The sequence below is a fragment of the Rhinolophus sinicus genome, linkage group LG02 (genome assembly GCF_036562045.2).
Source record: "Rhinolophus sinicus isolate RSC01 linkage group LG02, ASM3656204v1, whole genome shotgun sequence".
Classification (NCBI taxonomy): domain Eukaryota; kingdom Metazoa; phylum Chordata; class Mammalia; order Chiroptera; family Rhinolophidae; genus Rhinolophus; species Rhinolophus sinicus.
Genome location: NC_133752.1, coordinates 186,015,385 through 186,031,118, shown reverse-complemented (window position 1 = coordinate 186,031,118; position 15,734 = coordinate 186,015,385). Strand labels below are relative to the sequence as shown.

The 15,734-nt window shown below is 41.9% G+C and overlaps 1 protein-coding gene across 3 annotated transcripts in view; it reads right to left on the bottom strand.

Annotated features, from left to right (window-relative positions):
* LG02H12orf75 (linkage group 02 C12orf75 homolog) overlaps positions 1–15,734 on the bottom strand; it is a 103,373-nt gene that overhangs the window by 38,009 nt on the left and 49,630 nt on the right. The window lies entirely within an intron of this gene.

Here is a 15,734-nt window from a genome sequence, read left to right as displayed (position 1 = left end):
GCACTTGCTAGCCGCAATCCGCAGTCCACTTTTCTGCTATAGCGGATGACCATCTGATAACAGCTGATAGCCATCTAATAACTGAGCTAGCAACTTTCCACATGAGGTCGAGAGCCTGGAAACTGCTCTCTGGAATTCTGTCCCCACACACATACACATGTAAAGCACCCAGTGCAGTGCTTGATCCTAAATAAATGGCCAGCTATTCTTCTTTTCCTTAAATCTATCAGAACTTCATACTAATTCCCGAAAGGGAAGGACTAACTAATTTATCATCATGTCCTCCTGGCTCATAGTACCGACTCAATAAACGTTTTGTGAGATGAATTCAAGCCAGGAATTAAATCTCCATTTTAAATCCATCTAATATTTATAGAGAGCCTAGTCTGTGCCAAGTCCTTTGTTTAAAATTAAGTTCCAGGGATACAAACATGCAGGAGCCAGTCTAACCAGGCAGACTGATGATAAACAAATTCATTACAATATAGCTGGGATGTTAACAGAATACAGGGTGCTGTATTCCAGCCCAGAGGATGCTGGGATCTGGTTAAAAGACTTTCCTAAAACCATGCAGTTGTATTTAGAGAAGAACCTTGAAACAGAACCAAGGCCCTGGTGGACTGTTCAACAGACCTGGGCAATGGCGAGGACTGGACGATCCTATCATACAGGAGACAAAAGATACACCATCACCACTTGAAATAGATATGTCTGGGCATGTGCTGAGATGGTAATTAATTCTTGGGTAAATGAGGATGTTTCTGAGCTGTCTGACTTCTAGAAGCATCATTTCTCTACCTTGGCCTCCATTGTTTGGTTCAGTGGCTATCCCCACACAGATCCAGAACCAGTGGGGAGGAAAATGGGACTTTCCAACGGCCAAGAGAAATGCTCTTGCTTATTTCTGGACTGTCTGACAATCGTCAGCAGCCCTTGGACACTTATAAAAAAGAGGGAAACGGGCCCTGACACACAGACACTGGCCTGACACTCGCAGTGAGGACTTTGTGGTCTCCCACTCAACACAGTTGCACAGAACACCAGTATCTGACGAGGCCACTCGAACTGTGCAGAAGTGAGACCAAAAATAAAACCACTGAGTAGTCTTGTCTACATATGACAAAAACAAGGTCACCAGCAAACCATGAAAACACCAACCATCACCCAAGCTTGGCTAGTATGAGTGACTACTACTTTCTTACCAGTTACAGTTTTACCCCCATTCCAGTCTTCCTGATCGATAACCAGATTTTTTTAAAGACTAGCCCATCATTGCCTGTTACTGAGATGCCTCATGGTTGCCTGTGGTGTGCATTCTCTTTCATTGCAATGAGGAATAAACCAAACTTGTTCAACGACCTGTTCTTGGTGGTTTTTGACTGGAGGATGTTGACCCTTGTAAATAATACGTACACTATTGAGCATCTCCTCTGTGCCACCCATTTTTCTAAATGCTTGGGATATAGCAGAGGACAGGGCCGAGAGGAAAAACCTAGTCAGAGGAGACAGATCAAAATCAAATAAAAGATCATTTCAGATACTATAAGCGCGATGGGGAAAAAGAAAATAAGGCAGGGCACTGGAATAGGTGACTAGGGGTACAAGGAGAGATGCTATTTTAGGCAGGATGGTCAAGGAAGGGCTCTCTGAGAAAGGGGTATTTTACCTGAGCCTGATTGATGAGAAGAAATCGGACATGTAAAACCAAGGAAAGCACATTGTAGACAGAGGTAATGGCAAGTGCAAGAGCCCTGAGGCAGGAACATGCTGAGCATGTTTCGTAAACAGAGAAAAGGCCAGGATGGCTAGACTAAGGCAGAGATAGAAGCAGGGAGTTGGAGAGGTAGGCCAGATCACACTGGGTCTGATGGGCTTGGTAAGGAGTTAAAATTTTATTCAAAGGGCAACGCAAAGTCATTTAATGAGATAATATATGATAAGTCCTTAATAAAGTGTCAGGCATATAACAAGTGCCCCATAAATGTCAGTCCTCTCCCTGATGTGAGTAAAAGAGTAGCCTAGTGCTTCCTTTTTTCCTTTTTAGGACTTTATTTTATTTTGTAGACAACAGTTCATTGCATTTGGATGTTTTCAAAACCAGTGAGTCAAAAGAAAATTATTAATGCATGCCTCATTTCCTGACTGGTCGATTTCAGTTTCTTTCCCTGTGCCAGTTAAATCACATCGATTAGAGGTTGTTTTCATTCTTCAAACAAGAACTGATGTGGTGTGAAGGAGAGAGAAGAGGTGTGTGACTGCAATTGATCTGATAAGAAAAAGAAAGCATGAGGCAGGAGAACTTGGAGTAAATAAGACTCAATTTTCATGCTTTTTCTTCCCCTAAAAGTCTCCCCACAAAAGTTAGCCAGCCTGAGTTTTATTTTTGTTTTTCTCTTTTTCCCTTGTTGACATGCTACAAGATGGGTGTCTCAGCTCTGAGTGGCACACCCACATACAACGATCTCAGCAATAAAAAGGCAGCTCCCCACCACCACCACTTTCCTGTCCCTTGTTAAAGGCAGGACACTTCCTTTCCCATTTCATTGGCCAGAACTGGGTCATATACCCTTGCCTGACCCAACCACTGGAGAGGTAAATAGGGTGATTGTAATTGGCTCTGGTAAGTTACAGTTTACCCCTGAGTCATGACAAGGAATATAGGGTAGACACCTGAACAAAGCTGGGGTTTGCTGGCAAAAAAAAAATAAATAAATAAGGAAGAGGAAATAATGAATAGCTATTTAATCAGTAATCGTGGTAGATATTATACATGTGATCTAGTTATGTTCTGGAATTGTCTTCCTACTCCTTTGAAGATGGGTCTGGACATAATGACTATCTTTGGCCAATGAAATGTGAGTAAAAGTGAAATATGACTGACAGGCTCTATGAATTTTGGCCTGCTGGGAGGCAGGAGTTAGGAATGCGAGCGATTATTATGGGTAATGCTTGAAAGATACAGGGAAAAGGGATCAGAAGGAGGCAGGGAAAGCCTTCAGGCTGCATTGCAGGTCTGACACCCATGGGGGAAATAAGAAGAGAGATAAGTAAGGAGGACTGGGTAGGAAGAAGCTCTGACTGTGGGGCAGCTCTGAGAAAGTCTTGGCCAAAGCCAACAGGAACTGCAAATGTAGATTTAAATGCAGTAGAGTAATCCCAGATTGGACAGAGATAGACAGGCCCTAGGAACCGTGCTGGGCTGTGAGCCGCCCAAGGAGATCTGGACCTTGAATACAGCAGCAGATCCTAAAGGTACCAACAGCTGGGGGCTGTCAGCCAACTTCACTGCTCACAGCAGGTTCTCTCTTGAAGAGAGATCTGAGCGGCAGTTCTCCAAGCCTGCTGCACAAGAAGAAGGCACTGTTGATGGAAAGGACGAGATTCTCCAGCTGTGAGGCCTGTGGAAGCACATGTTGAGGAGTTGCTTCCTCCATCAGCCTGGATTCCTAAGACACTACATGAGGCAGGTCCCCACCCACACTGGTCCTGCAGTAAGAAACTTTTATTGTGTTTAAGTCACTGAATATTAGGGTTGTGCTATCATAACATAACGTATTTCTCCGAAAATAAGACCAGGTCTTATATTAATTTTTGCTCCAAAAGACGCATTAGGGCTTATGTTCAGAGGATGTCATCCTGAAAAATCATGGCTTATTTTCCAGTTAGGTCTTGTTTTCGGGGAAACACGGTATCACATCACGTCAAATCAGAGCATAGCATTTCATAATGTATCATGACACAGGTACAGCAACCACTTGTGTCTGCTACAGTATTGATCACTGTATTTTCTTGTGGTGATTGTGACCTTTTATATCTGTGACAGCTCCCTTTTGCCTCCCGAGTATTTATTTGCACTTTTTCTTTCTTTCTTGATTAGTCTTGCTAATAGGCTTGTCCATTTTATTGGAGTTTTCAGAGTCCACTTTTAATTTTTTTTTTTTACTATCGCTTTCTGTTTTGTCTTCAGTCCATTTATTTCCAGCCATCTTTATTCTTTTCTTCTTTCTAATTTGTTTTTACTTTGTTACTTTTATAACTTATTGAGTTAATCACCAAACTTACTTTTCTTTCTTTCCTTCCTTCCTAGCTTTCTTTCTTCTAAATATTGTTTGTGCTGCATCCCAAAAGTTTTGGTATTTTGTATTTTCAATGCGATTTAGTTATACATACTTTGTAACTTCCAATACCTATTAATCCAGGAATCACTGAGAACTTTATTTCTAAGTGAATTTCTTTTAAAAATGTATTAACATTTTTACTATTACTTTCAATTTGTCTTCAAAAGTTATCACTACAAAGTGGGATTTGAAATATATTGGGACTTCCCTTGTCATTCTCCATGTTTAATATTTGAACATGTTTCAAACATTTCCTTATGGCATGTGCTACTTTTTCAGCCTGTAAATGACATTTAGCAGACAACATTGTGTGTGTATATATATAGTATTTCTCTGATTCAACTTAACTCCTTGAGGACAGATATAGTGTCCTATAGGTTTTATTTCCTTACTGAACTATAGAGCAGGTAAAGTGTCTTTGTGTGAGTATAAATGAAGGGAGGGGAGGGGGAGAGAAAAAGAATCAATGTAAAAACATTATATTTTTAGCCCAACTGACATTATTATTCCTAGGACTCATTTTTCAAAACAATTTACATCATCTTTCTGAAAACAATAATAATAAATTTTTGAGCTCTTACATTCTCTCATTTAACCCTCATGAAAGCCTTACGGAGTAGGTTCTGTTGGGTAGTTCACTGGAGATGCTGGGAGGCAGAGCTGGAAAGCAGTCAGGAAGCAAGGGGCTTGGGCAATGGGGACAACGCAGCCACAGGGCACTGTGCCTGCCCTGCCTCTATCCACCACTGCCGCTGTCTCAAGCACAAGTGCACCCTTACGTACCTACAAACATTCTATCAAGATTCAAAGTGCTGGGAGGGAAGATCCAAGGTCAAATGCTATGTAGGGTCAGAGAGAGAGAGAGAAGCTGTCCTCCCTTCAGTTGGAGAAGAGTCAGGGAACTCTGCCTCCATCATGATTTAAATAGCAGGTGATTTCCCCCAAAACTTGAGAGATAGTTCACTTCCTGAGTGGTTTAAAGAGGCAATTATCCACTATAACATGTAAAGTGTTTGACTGAAGAACATTGAATCCAAGGCTCTCATTTGAGAATGAGGAAACAGAGCAAAGAGGTCTAGCTCACTGTTGCTTTATTAGCTAGCATAGGAAAAACTTGAACCCATGACTTCTCATTTCCTGTGCAACTCTCTTGATGATACTGTTCTGCCTCTTTTATCCTGAAAGACAGACTGGAGCAATGTCATCTCTCTGACTTATCCTCCTCCCTTGCAGTTATTATTCCTCCTTGGAGAGAATGAGAGATTGAAGGGTGCCAACTTTTGAACCTCAAATAACCATCAGATTTGGGAGGCAGCTTTCACTCTGAAAACGTAGAGAGTTTGCTGAGATGCCCAGAGTTGCTGGCTATGGAGGTTGAGTTGGAAGGTACTTAAGCAGGGAGCCCTCTTCATGGGTTGGGGAGAATAGTCATGTCTTTTCCTGGTCCCTGGCTACAGGCTCACTCCCTGGAGTTGAAGCTTGGCCTCAGTGGCTGCCATCCCCTTCTCCACCCTGCAGCTTCCAGAGCATTCTGAATTCTCTGGTTCCCTCTCCCATTCAGATCAGACCTGAGCTTCCAAAAGGACCTGAGTTTCCAAGAACAGACCTGAGCTTCCAAGAGGACCTTTACTAGGAAACCAAGAGACAACAGTGCCCACACAGTAATTTCTCAGTGCAGAGAAGGGTAACTTGTCACAATCTATACTAACTAGATTGGATTACCAGGCACCCAAAAACACATCTTCCCAGGCCGGTGGCCGTTTCCCGCCAGTTCCCCCTCAGGTTGCCCTCTGCTTGGCAGGAGTAGTTGAAACAGGAACCCCTGTCTTCCACAGTCCTAATAGAACAGATGGGCATGCCGTGATGGAGACTGCTTCCAGGTTCCCCTATGGTCCTCAACCTGCTCATTCTTTGGGTGAGATTTGGCAAAAGCGAAACAAGAAAGCATTGGCTCGTGGAACTGAAATGTACATAAGCAAGGACAACTTTAGCTATGCTTCAACAAGATACTGCAAGTCGTCAGGACTCAGCATCACACCGTCTCTCAGCCCCATTCTCGGGTCCCACTGGGCGACTGCTGGTAGCATCAGACTCTTCACATCACCATGGCAAGACAGCTACAGCAGCTCCTCATGTGTGCTTAAGTTCAAAGCCAAAGAGAAAGCCCAGGCATCTTTTCTGGTCATTCTCGCTAAATTCCCAATAGTCACTCTGATGGAGCCAGCATTCCATCACATGCTCATCCTGGAACCAGTCATTGAGGACGAGAGGGTGTGGTAATTAGATTGGCCCAGTTTGCTCCACCCCTATCGCTCCTTCCAGACAGCAGAGACTCAGAGAGAGGAAGGGAAAGAGCAGAGTCTGTCGGCCATCAAGGCAGGCTCCCCTTCCCTTTCCATTCCCTGCACTAAAGAGTGCCTTTTCAGAGTGTAAATCTGATTGAATCCCTCCCTCCCATCTTCCTGAGACTCTTCCATAGCTTCCCGTGACTCTCATGAGATACAAGGCCTAACCTTGGCCTGCTTGGTCTGACCTCCACCCCACACCCCCCTTCTGCACGCCTCTCAATGCCTTCCTTCGTTTCTTGTTCTCGTGGTGTCCCTCGCACTGCTACGCCTTTGTACTAGCTGCTCCCTCCATCTGGAATGCTCTTTTCTCTCCCCTTTGCCTAATTAATGCCTGCTTGGCCTTCAAACTTCACTCAAGTGTTACTTCTTCAGAGAAGCCTTGTCTCACCTCCCTGTCAAGACTCAATTTCGTTATTACAGAGACTCTTGGTCCTCGAAGCAGTTGTCACGGCTGCAGTTCTAGGTTCCTAAGTGACTCAGGTTCCTAAGTGACTCCCTGTCTCTCCCCCTAGACCATCCATTTATTAGCATCGAGATCAAGACTCATTTGGCTTCACCGTTGTTTTTGCAGCATCTCACTTGGTGTTTGGACCAAAGCAAGGGCCCATGAATACATATATATGTGAGCGTCCATCCAGGTTGCCATGGAGCTGAGCTGCGAGAGGAGACAGACCAAAACCAAAAAGAAAAGGAGGCCCCAAAATCACCAGTTGAGGTAAGTGCAATGAAGATAGATATTCAGCCACATAACAGGCTGAGATTAAAAACACAAGTAGAGAAGCTACTTAGATGGTGATGGTAACATTTAGGTGATACCTGACGATGGTGATGGTGACATTAAGATGTCCCATACTAGGCTCTTAAAGCTTCTTGGCCTTGTGCTTTGATCAGATACGGTCCCCTCAGGGCAACAAGACTCCTGGCTTGGAACCAAGAAACAGGTGGAGGCCCAAGAGAGAGAAAAATGTGCTGAGCAAACTTCCTAGGATTTCAGAGCCAGAAGGGGTCCCAGGAAATGTGGTCCCGTGCCCCGTCATCAAGCATCAGGTGGCACCCCATTTGGGAGCTCACACAATGCATCTACTTCCTTTCCTCTAGGCTGACACCTAACTAGTTTGCCATTTTTAAAGGGAGGGGGTTGGGCTGAGGCCCAAAATAGACATGTGACTTCAGTCCCCTGCTAAAGCATCCTTTCCTCTCACCAATCACTGCCTGCCATCACGATTTGATGCGACTACATTTTTCTAACAACATAAAATTCACATAACAACAATATACCATTTTAGACAGTCGCGTTTGGTATTCACAATGTTGTACAGGCATCTCCACTATCCGCTTCCAAACCATTTTCAAAAAGAAACCTTGCAGCCATCAAGCAGTCACTCCCCATTCCCCACCCTCATTCTCAGTCCCTAGCAACCAGTCATCTGCTTTCCGTCTCTATGGATTTGCTTATTCTGGATATTTCATATAAATGGAGATGTTACTGCATTTTACATGCGAGGTTATTCCATAGTATTTTAACATTATCAAAGCTCATACATTGTCTTGTGCTCTCGTGAACCTATAGACTGAATAGGGCCAACTGAGATCTAGAGTAAAAGATTTTGCTCAGAGTCAGTGGTTATTTGCACTAATGAGGAGAAACTAGGTAAAGATTTCCAGCAGGCAGGTGACAAACCTGTTGCTTGGTGCCCAATGAGCATCACGTTGAACGTTTAATGCACAAGTAAAGTAAATAATGTCATGTCCTTTCCTCTGAAGCAAACTATTAAGTAAATATCCTCATTTCCCTCAGGGAACTCTGAGCATTTTCCTTGAGTATCTCAACATTCAGGATCTGAAAAACATCTATTACCCTGTGCAGAATGGACGAGCTGGCCCTGATGAAATGAAGAGAGATCAAGCTAGAATTCAAACCATAAGCAGGAAGTAATTTGCCTGAAAATTTTTTTTTTTTGCTTTGTTTATGTGGGTTAGTTTTATTTTTAAAGGTTTGAAATGTAGTTGAATACTCTTTGATGGCTTCAAAAAAACATGCAGAAAAACCCTCTCAATGCTATATTAATACATTCATTTATAAATTTAATGTTAAACTTCTAAATGCTCTTTCATGTGAATCATATTTAAGATCACATATTTTAAATTATAAAACACCACCAAACCTTAGGGGAAACTGGGAGTGACTGTTCAGATGCATGTATATGAAGTTTTCATTATTTCATAAATTCAATCTTTAAAGATGGGATTTTTAACAATTACATACTTGTTTCTCTAAGCAGGAAAAGAAAAGGAAGGTTGATTTTGAAATGCTGAAATCTACATTTCTCCTAAGAAAAGTCCTTTTCTTCCCAAGGAATTCCTCTCCCCCCTGAATTATTGTTTTCATAGATTGCTTTAAATGAAACCAAATGAGCTGCATTCTCACGCCTTTACAGATATATTTGAAAGCTGAAACAATATAGAATCTCACACGCTAAAGAAACCTTTTCTTCCATTACAGCCCCACCACTTTCAAGGGTACTGGCAATTCATGGAGGTCAATCAAACATTTATGCTAGAACCTCCAAAATCTGGCTAACACAGCCGGACTGTCCGAATTGTGTCTAAATTTTGTTGCCAATTGGCCTATCCCATGGTTTCGTTGCCAAGACTAACTAAACAACATACATAAATGGTTCAAATTAAATCACTTGGTAAAGAAGGAGGGAACTGGAAGGTGGAAAGGAGACATTCAATCACTAGCTGAAGTATAAGGAATGTGGACGCCTGTATCTGAACTCAAAGGGAGTTCTGAAGATAGTGATTTCCCAATTCAGGCCCTTTTAGTTGAGAAAATCTGCCAGGATTCAGACAGATCATAAGGAACATTATTCTCTGATTTGAAGTGCTTCAACAGATGACCCCCCTCCAAAAAAAAAAGTGTTAAATGACTACATTTGGAGTTCCTAGCTTGAAGATCTTAAAATGTGATTTCAGGTACAGTGTCTCAGGCTGGAAGCGTCACAGATTGAAGCTTCATTCTGAATCCCAATTTCTTAGACACTCAATCCACTCACCTTGAGTTTCTCCAGCCTCCCCCGCAACTAACTGCTTCTAACCCTGCCAGAAATCAGACGTCTCTCTACTATGCTTTGTTTGATTCCACAGAAATTCCATTTTCTGAGTGTCTCCGTGATGAGCCTGGTGAACACTCACATTATGTTTAAGATGGAACACGGCAGGAAATGGAAGACACAGGACTTCGGAGCCAGACAGACATGGTGTCAACTCCTGACATTTATAACTGAATAATCTAAAGCCCCCCTGCCCCTCCCCACCCCACCCCCACCCCCACCCCCACCCCCGCCTATTTAAACCTATGGTACGGACATAATCTAAACAACAAACAGCACAGATCCTAGAGCCAGACTGCTTGGGTGAAAATCCAAATTCACCACTTACCACCAAGTCACGCACTCTTTCCCAGTTTCCTTATTTGTAGAAAAGGGGACATAATAGTACCTACATCAGAAGGTTGCCGTGAGAATGGAATGAGACCGTGGGACACAGAGAAGACTGATCTCCAGGCCCTGCCTAGCTCCTGCCCGTACTCTTGGTAGTTATCTCTAGTGACACTTTTCTTCCTTCTATCGAAATTCTTTTAGGCAGTTAAAGGGGAATAAGCTCTTCCTGAGTCTTTCTGGGACTTGTCTTTAGCTCAGAATAGCCTACGTGCCAAAGTGACACATTCTGGGGAGAGTTCTTCTGAACCCCATCAGGTCCTTGGCAAGTCTTCTCCTATCTTCCCGGGAAGAAATAATTCCTCCTCTCAGAATACTTTAGGCACATTCCTTACCACAGTGTCTCATTATGTCATCTTTATCCCCCTATCCCCCCACCCCTCCACCACCACTAAAATACAAATTTCACAAGATCAAGGTTTTAGGTGACTTTGCATTCCCAGAGCTCAGCCAAACACCTGGTAGGTTCTCAATAAACTTGAGCTATTCTTTCTCTGAGGGAGGCTGAGCAAATGTCCACTGAGTCAGTGTCAGGAAAACTTGAAGGAGTCAACCAACCAGATCAGAGAGTGTTCCCAGCAATTTTGTACAGGGAAAATCAAGGAGCATGTCCTGACTTTCAACTCTTGGTCTCCCAAGCACTTGCTTTTGAAATGTACAGCCAACAAGAAAAAAAGTAACTGGAAGATATGGCAGCTTTGGAGTCCCACATCCCCGTGAAGTATACAATCCTGGGATTTGAGCTTCTCTTGCCATCCAGTGAGCTCTCATCAGCCGTGAGAGACCATGACCTAGATTTCCTTGCACAATAAATTGGAAGTAATTCCCACCTACCGTGTTTCCCCAAAAATAAGACCTAGCTGGAAAATCAGCTCTAATGTGTCATTTGGAGCAAAAATTAATATAAGACCCGGTATTATATTATATTATACGGGGTATTATATTATATTATATTACATTACATTATATTATATTATACCTGGTCATATATTATAGTAAAATAAGAGTGGATCTTACATTAATTTTTTGCTCCAAAAGATGCATTAGAGTTGATTGTCGGGCTAGTTCTTTTTTTCAGGGAAACACGGTATTGGCACAGAATGAAATTCTTTTTCTCTATAGCTTGCCAGGGGCATACATGAGACCAATTCAGGCTCTGCAATTAGAAGTGGGAACTTGGCTTTCAGACCCCCCACACTGAATGGTGCTAATAAGTGACTTACCAACATCACTGGGAATGACCCACACCTACCAGGAAAAGGCCTATGGCAGCAAATGTAGAATAAGGGCATTTAAAATCAGCAACCTTTTCTCTCTCATTTGCCATGTCACCAGGGTTGGGCTGCTGGGTAGTCACATAACGTGGTCATGCTCATCAAAAATTGAGATGGGCATTATCAACCTCATACCACACGTGAAAGCGCCCATATGTAATTTTTCTGCCAATCAGTCATCTTCCAACTGTGCTTTGACTTCACCCCATGCTACCAAAAAAAGACATCTCACTTTTACTACTTTCCTCTCTTCCGCAGGGAGTATCACTTTTTACCTCTTCTCTGGCATTAAGAGTATGAATATCTTCCCCAGGTGTAGAAACATTTTCTGCTGTTTAGTCGATCCCCACTGTTCTTTCTAGCTGTTCTCACTTTATGGCCTACGTTCTGTCTTTCCACGATCTCTCCGTCTACTCATTGTGAGAATTTGTTGGGTATCTTCTGGGACCACCAACCTCAGAACTTCTTGTGAGGGGGTGAGACAAGGAAAATTTCTACAGTTCACAATCTCGTTAGGCATGGCTACTCGCCACGGAAGTCATCTTCATTGATATACTAGGTGACGGCTGTGGACTGCTCTGCATTTGGCCTGCCCAGCATTTCCTTCCCCTTCTTCTTATGCCAAGAACCTGACTTTCATTTGGGTAACTCTCCATCTCCCATTCAATGTGGTCCTAAAACCACAACAGCTCACCAAGGAGAAGAACTGGTTGAGGATGGAGCTGTGGGCCAAGCTGAGTCCTTCCAACTCCATCCCACAGTAGGAACCTGAATCTTAACACAGGGGAGAAGGCAGCTGGGGCTGAGTTCTGATGGCAGTGCCCAGAAATGCCTGTTCATGGAAACCCCCCAGCTTTTCTGGTTCCTTTTTTCCTGAGCTCTGCTGTTAACTAAAATAGTTCAGGCAATTCACTAGGACCCAAGTTCAATGGAAAGGTGATTCTCATAGAAGGGAATACTTTTAACTTAAAAAACAGTCTATTTAATTTTAACTACTTTGCCATTATTTGTCTATTTACCTGTGACAAATTTCTCCTTTGATTCTGCAAAGCTATGTGATTTCCTTTCAATATATCACATTTTTTCTTAAGTTAACTTGACTTGGTTTCTAACTGTAACCAAAGGAATGTAACTGATAGAGTGATTAATAAATACATTAATTAATTAATGCATTTTCACAAGACAGCCTAGAAGTACAAACTAAAATATGCAGTTCTTCCGTAATTATCATAGTTATTCTCATTCTGTTTGGCTTCTTAAAGGAGTAATTTCCAAAATGAGATAGTCCCACAGCTGATAAAATCCAAAATGGAATCTCTGAGAATGTTCTTTGAAAGTGTTCAGCTTCTATTCCAGTTGTTCTTGAATATATGTGGAAAAAACAAAAAAAATTATACTTAACAGATCTTTTGAGTTTTATTTGATGTCTTTTAATTTTGGAAAATATAATGTAGTTAAAATAAAGCTTGATCTTCATGCCTTGGGAGCCCACCATTTTTGCTACTTGTCACAAGCTGGGGAGATGTTCAGGTTGGAGGGGCATGTTAAGGAATTTAATGGACCCAATATTCTCAAGTCCCCTCCCTCGTGCCATTTATAATATTTCCTAAGGGAGAAAATGGGCTCTAACTTATATTACTTTAATTAGTGTTCTTGGCAAGTCTTAATTTGACCAGCCATGATTCACGCTGCAGAAAAACACATGTCATTGCTGGTGGATGGCAAGCTGCTCACACAGGGGAGCCCCCGAGAAGCTCCTTGGAAGGCTTATTGAGTTTTAGTTGTTCCTTAGAGACTCTTCTAAACCTCCGCCCATGGCTGGATAGCATTTTTCAAAAATGAAGTCTTTATCTCTTGACAGGAAAAAATAGGACCCAACTTTAAGGTAAAGATGATTTGATAGAAGAGAAATGCTTTTAGCTTTAAGAGGGGAGAGGGACATTCAATTTTAACTACTTTGCCATTATCATCTATTTATCTATGAACATCAGGTGTTTATTCGGGGCTCTATATGCAGACCTGTAAGTAAATACCATGTATAGATTGTTTCACTCTGACACTCAGTAGAAATGCTGTCTTATTCTTATGATAAATTCCACCTATTATCTTCCATACTTGCTACCAGTTGCCAAGGAAACTTTTCTTCCTTGTGTGGATAGGAGCATTTTATTGTTATTTAAAAATATATCTTTGGGGGCAGTTGTATATGGCATTTGTTGTTCTTATCAAGCAATGGGAATGAAAATGGTTTCTAATCTTAATGAGGAAAAGTTTCAGCCAAACATGGAAATGATACACCTTAAAACGTGTTTTGCCACATGAGCTAAGACAGTGGTTTCTAAATGTTAGTTCATGGATTAGTTTACATCAGAAATAATAGAGGAGCTTCTTTGATTTCTCATTTAAAGGGACTGCACTTTCTCTCAAGAAGCAAGTTCTTCTAATTATCCTCTAAGAAGCAGGCCTCAAAGCATAAATTCCTGGGCCTCCCCTGATCCAATGCATCAGAATCATTTTATTGGAAAACATACTCATTTGAAAGACTGAAATGGAGTTACATGTGCTCCATAAAAAGGTGTTCAGCAGACAGTGGCCTGGAAAAGCAAGTTACAGGACAGGAGATATATTACAGGATAATCACATTTGTGGAAAAAAAGATGTAAATAAGCATATGATTGTGTTATGTACAGAAGTTTTTGCCAGGTAAGACAAGGGGTTATTTTAGGAAGTGCAAAATAGAGGAGAAGGGATTTACTTTCCTCTTTTTATCCTTCTGCACTTTTTGAATTGTTTTAACCAAAAACACATATGGTTTTTTGTCACTGAGTTAATTAATCAACAGAGAAAACTACATGAAAAGCTTCCCAGGGCATTCTGATCATCAGCCAGTTTCAGGGACCACCGCACCAGGCAAATGAGGTAAAAGCCCATTAGTTTAATTTCTCAATTAAAGGAATTACACTTTCTCTCAAGAAGCAAATTCTTCTAATTATCCTACAAGTACCAGGCCTCAAAGCAATGTTGACATCTGCTAGCACTCATCTACACAGAAAGTAATAAAGGAGAATAAAGGATGGTGGAACAACCAAACAACTTATATTGAAAATTGGAGGTAGAAACATCATTGTCCAAAGAGATAAAAGCCTATAAACTACCTTCACAGGATGGAAACTGGGAAACTAAGTTCTTATCTACCATCTTATAACTGCTTGGTCTCACTTCCTTTAATGAAAAAATCCATAACTGAAGCTAGAATTTTTACTGCTTTAGTTCCCTCCTGAAAAGCTGGATTGTCAGTAGCCAATATTGAGTGTTATTATGAAAAACTAATTATATCATTTTGAGTTAGGTCTTAATGAAATAGGCCGAGTTAACCCCAAACAGAATACTCTTCAGTATTTCTCAATGGCAAAATTAGTCAAAGAACAAGAATCTTCTACTCTTGTGAGATACAAAATACATAAAACTTTTTTGCTTTCCTTCATCCTCCTCTGTCCCGCCCCAACACTCTGTCATTAGCCATTCAGACTTCAAAGCAACTGGATAAGCAGGTAGAAGAAATCTCAGGACAGAAATTCCTACAGCTTGGAATTTAGAAAGATACAAATGATTCTCAACTCAGGCCCTCCATCCGAACAACATGCAGTCTCAATCCAACATTCAGATTCCCTGAGGTCATTCCTAGAAATCTGAATTCAGTAAGTAAACTTCTGTGTTTGAGTTACCAAATGGTTTTTGTTGTTGTTATTGGTAGAATCCAATAAAATGCATATCTTCGTAGGCCAGTGCGACCCCCTGTGAGATAATGATTTATAAGAAAAAATATATATTTAGTCTTCATTCTTGGTTCCTGGCCCACAGCTCCCCAAACCCTCGAATATCCTAAATGTTGAGAGTGATAAAGATGTCTTTTGTCATATTGACGATGTGACTTCCAGAAAGAACCATACAGGTTGGGGCTGGTTGCCAGTGGAATCAACCATGTGGTTAGAGGGTTGGAACTTTCAGTCCATCGCCACCGCCGCCGCCGCAGCCGCCACCACCACCACCACGACCACCAACCTCAAATCCGTCGCAAATTGACAATGATTTAATCAATCATGCCTATATAATAAGGCCTCCACAAAAACCCAAAACCATGGAGTCAGAGAGCTTCCACACTGGTGATGAGGTGAAGCTGCTGGGAGGGTGGCAAGCTTGGAGAGGGCATGCAAGGTCTGTGCCCCTTCCCATTTACAGCTGACTCCCCTTCTCTGTGGTTCCACCGTCTGCACTTTCAGTTACCCATGGTCAAAAATATTACATGGAAAATTCCAGAAATAAACAACTCGTTAACTTTTAGTCACGCACTCTTTCTGAGCAGCATGATGAAATTTCGGGATGTTCTACTCCGTCCCACACTGGATGTGAGTCCAGCATATTCACACTGTATACGCCCACCAGTTACTTAATAGCTGCCTTGGTTATCAGGTCAATTGTCAGCACAGTGCT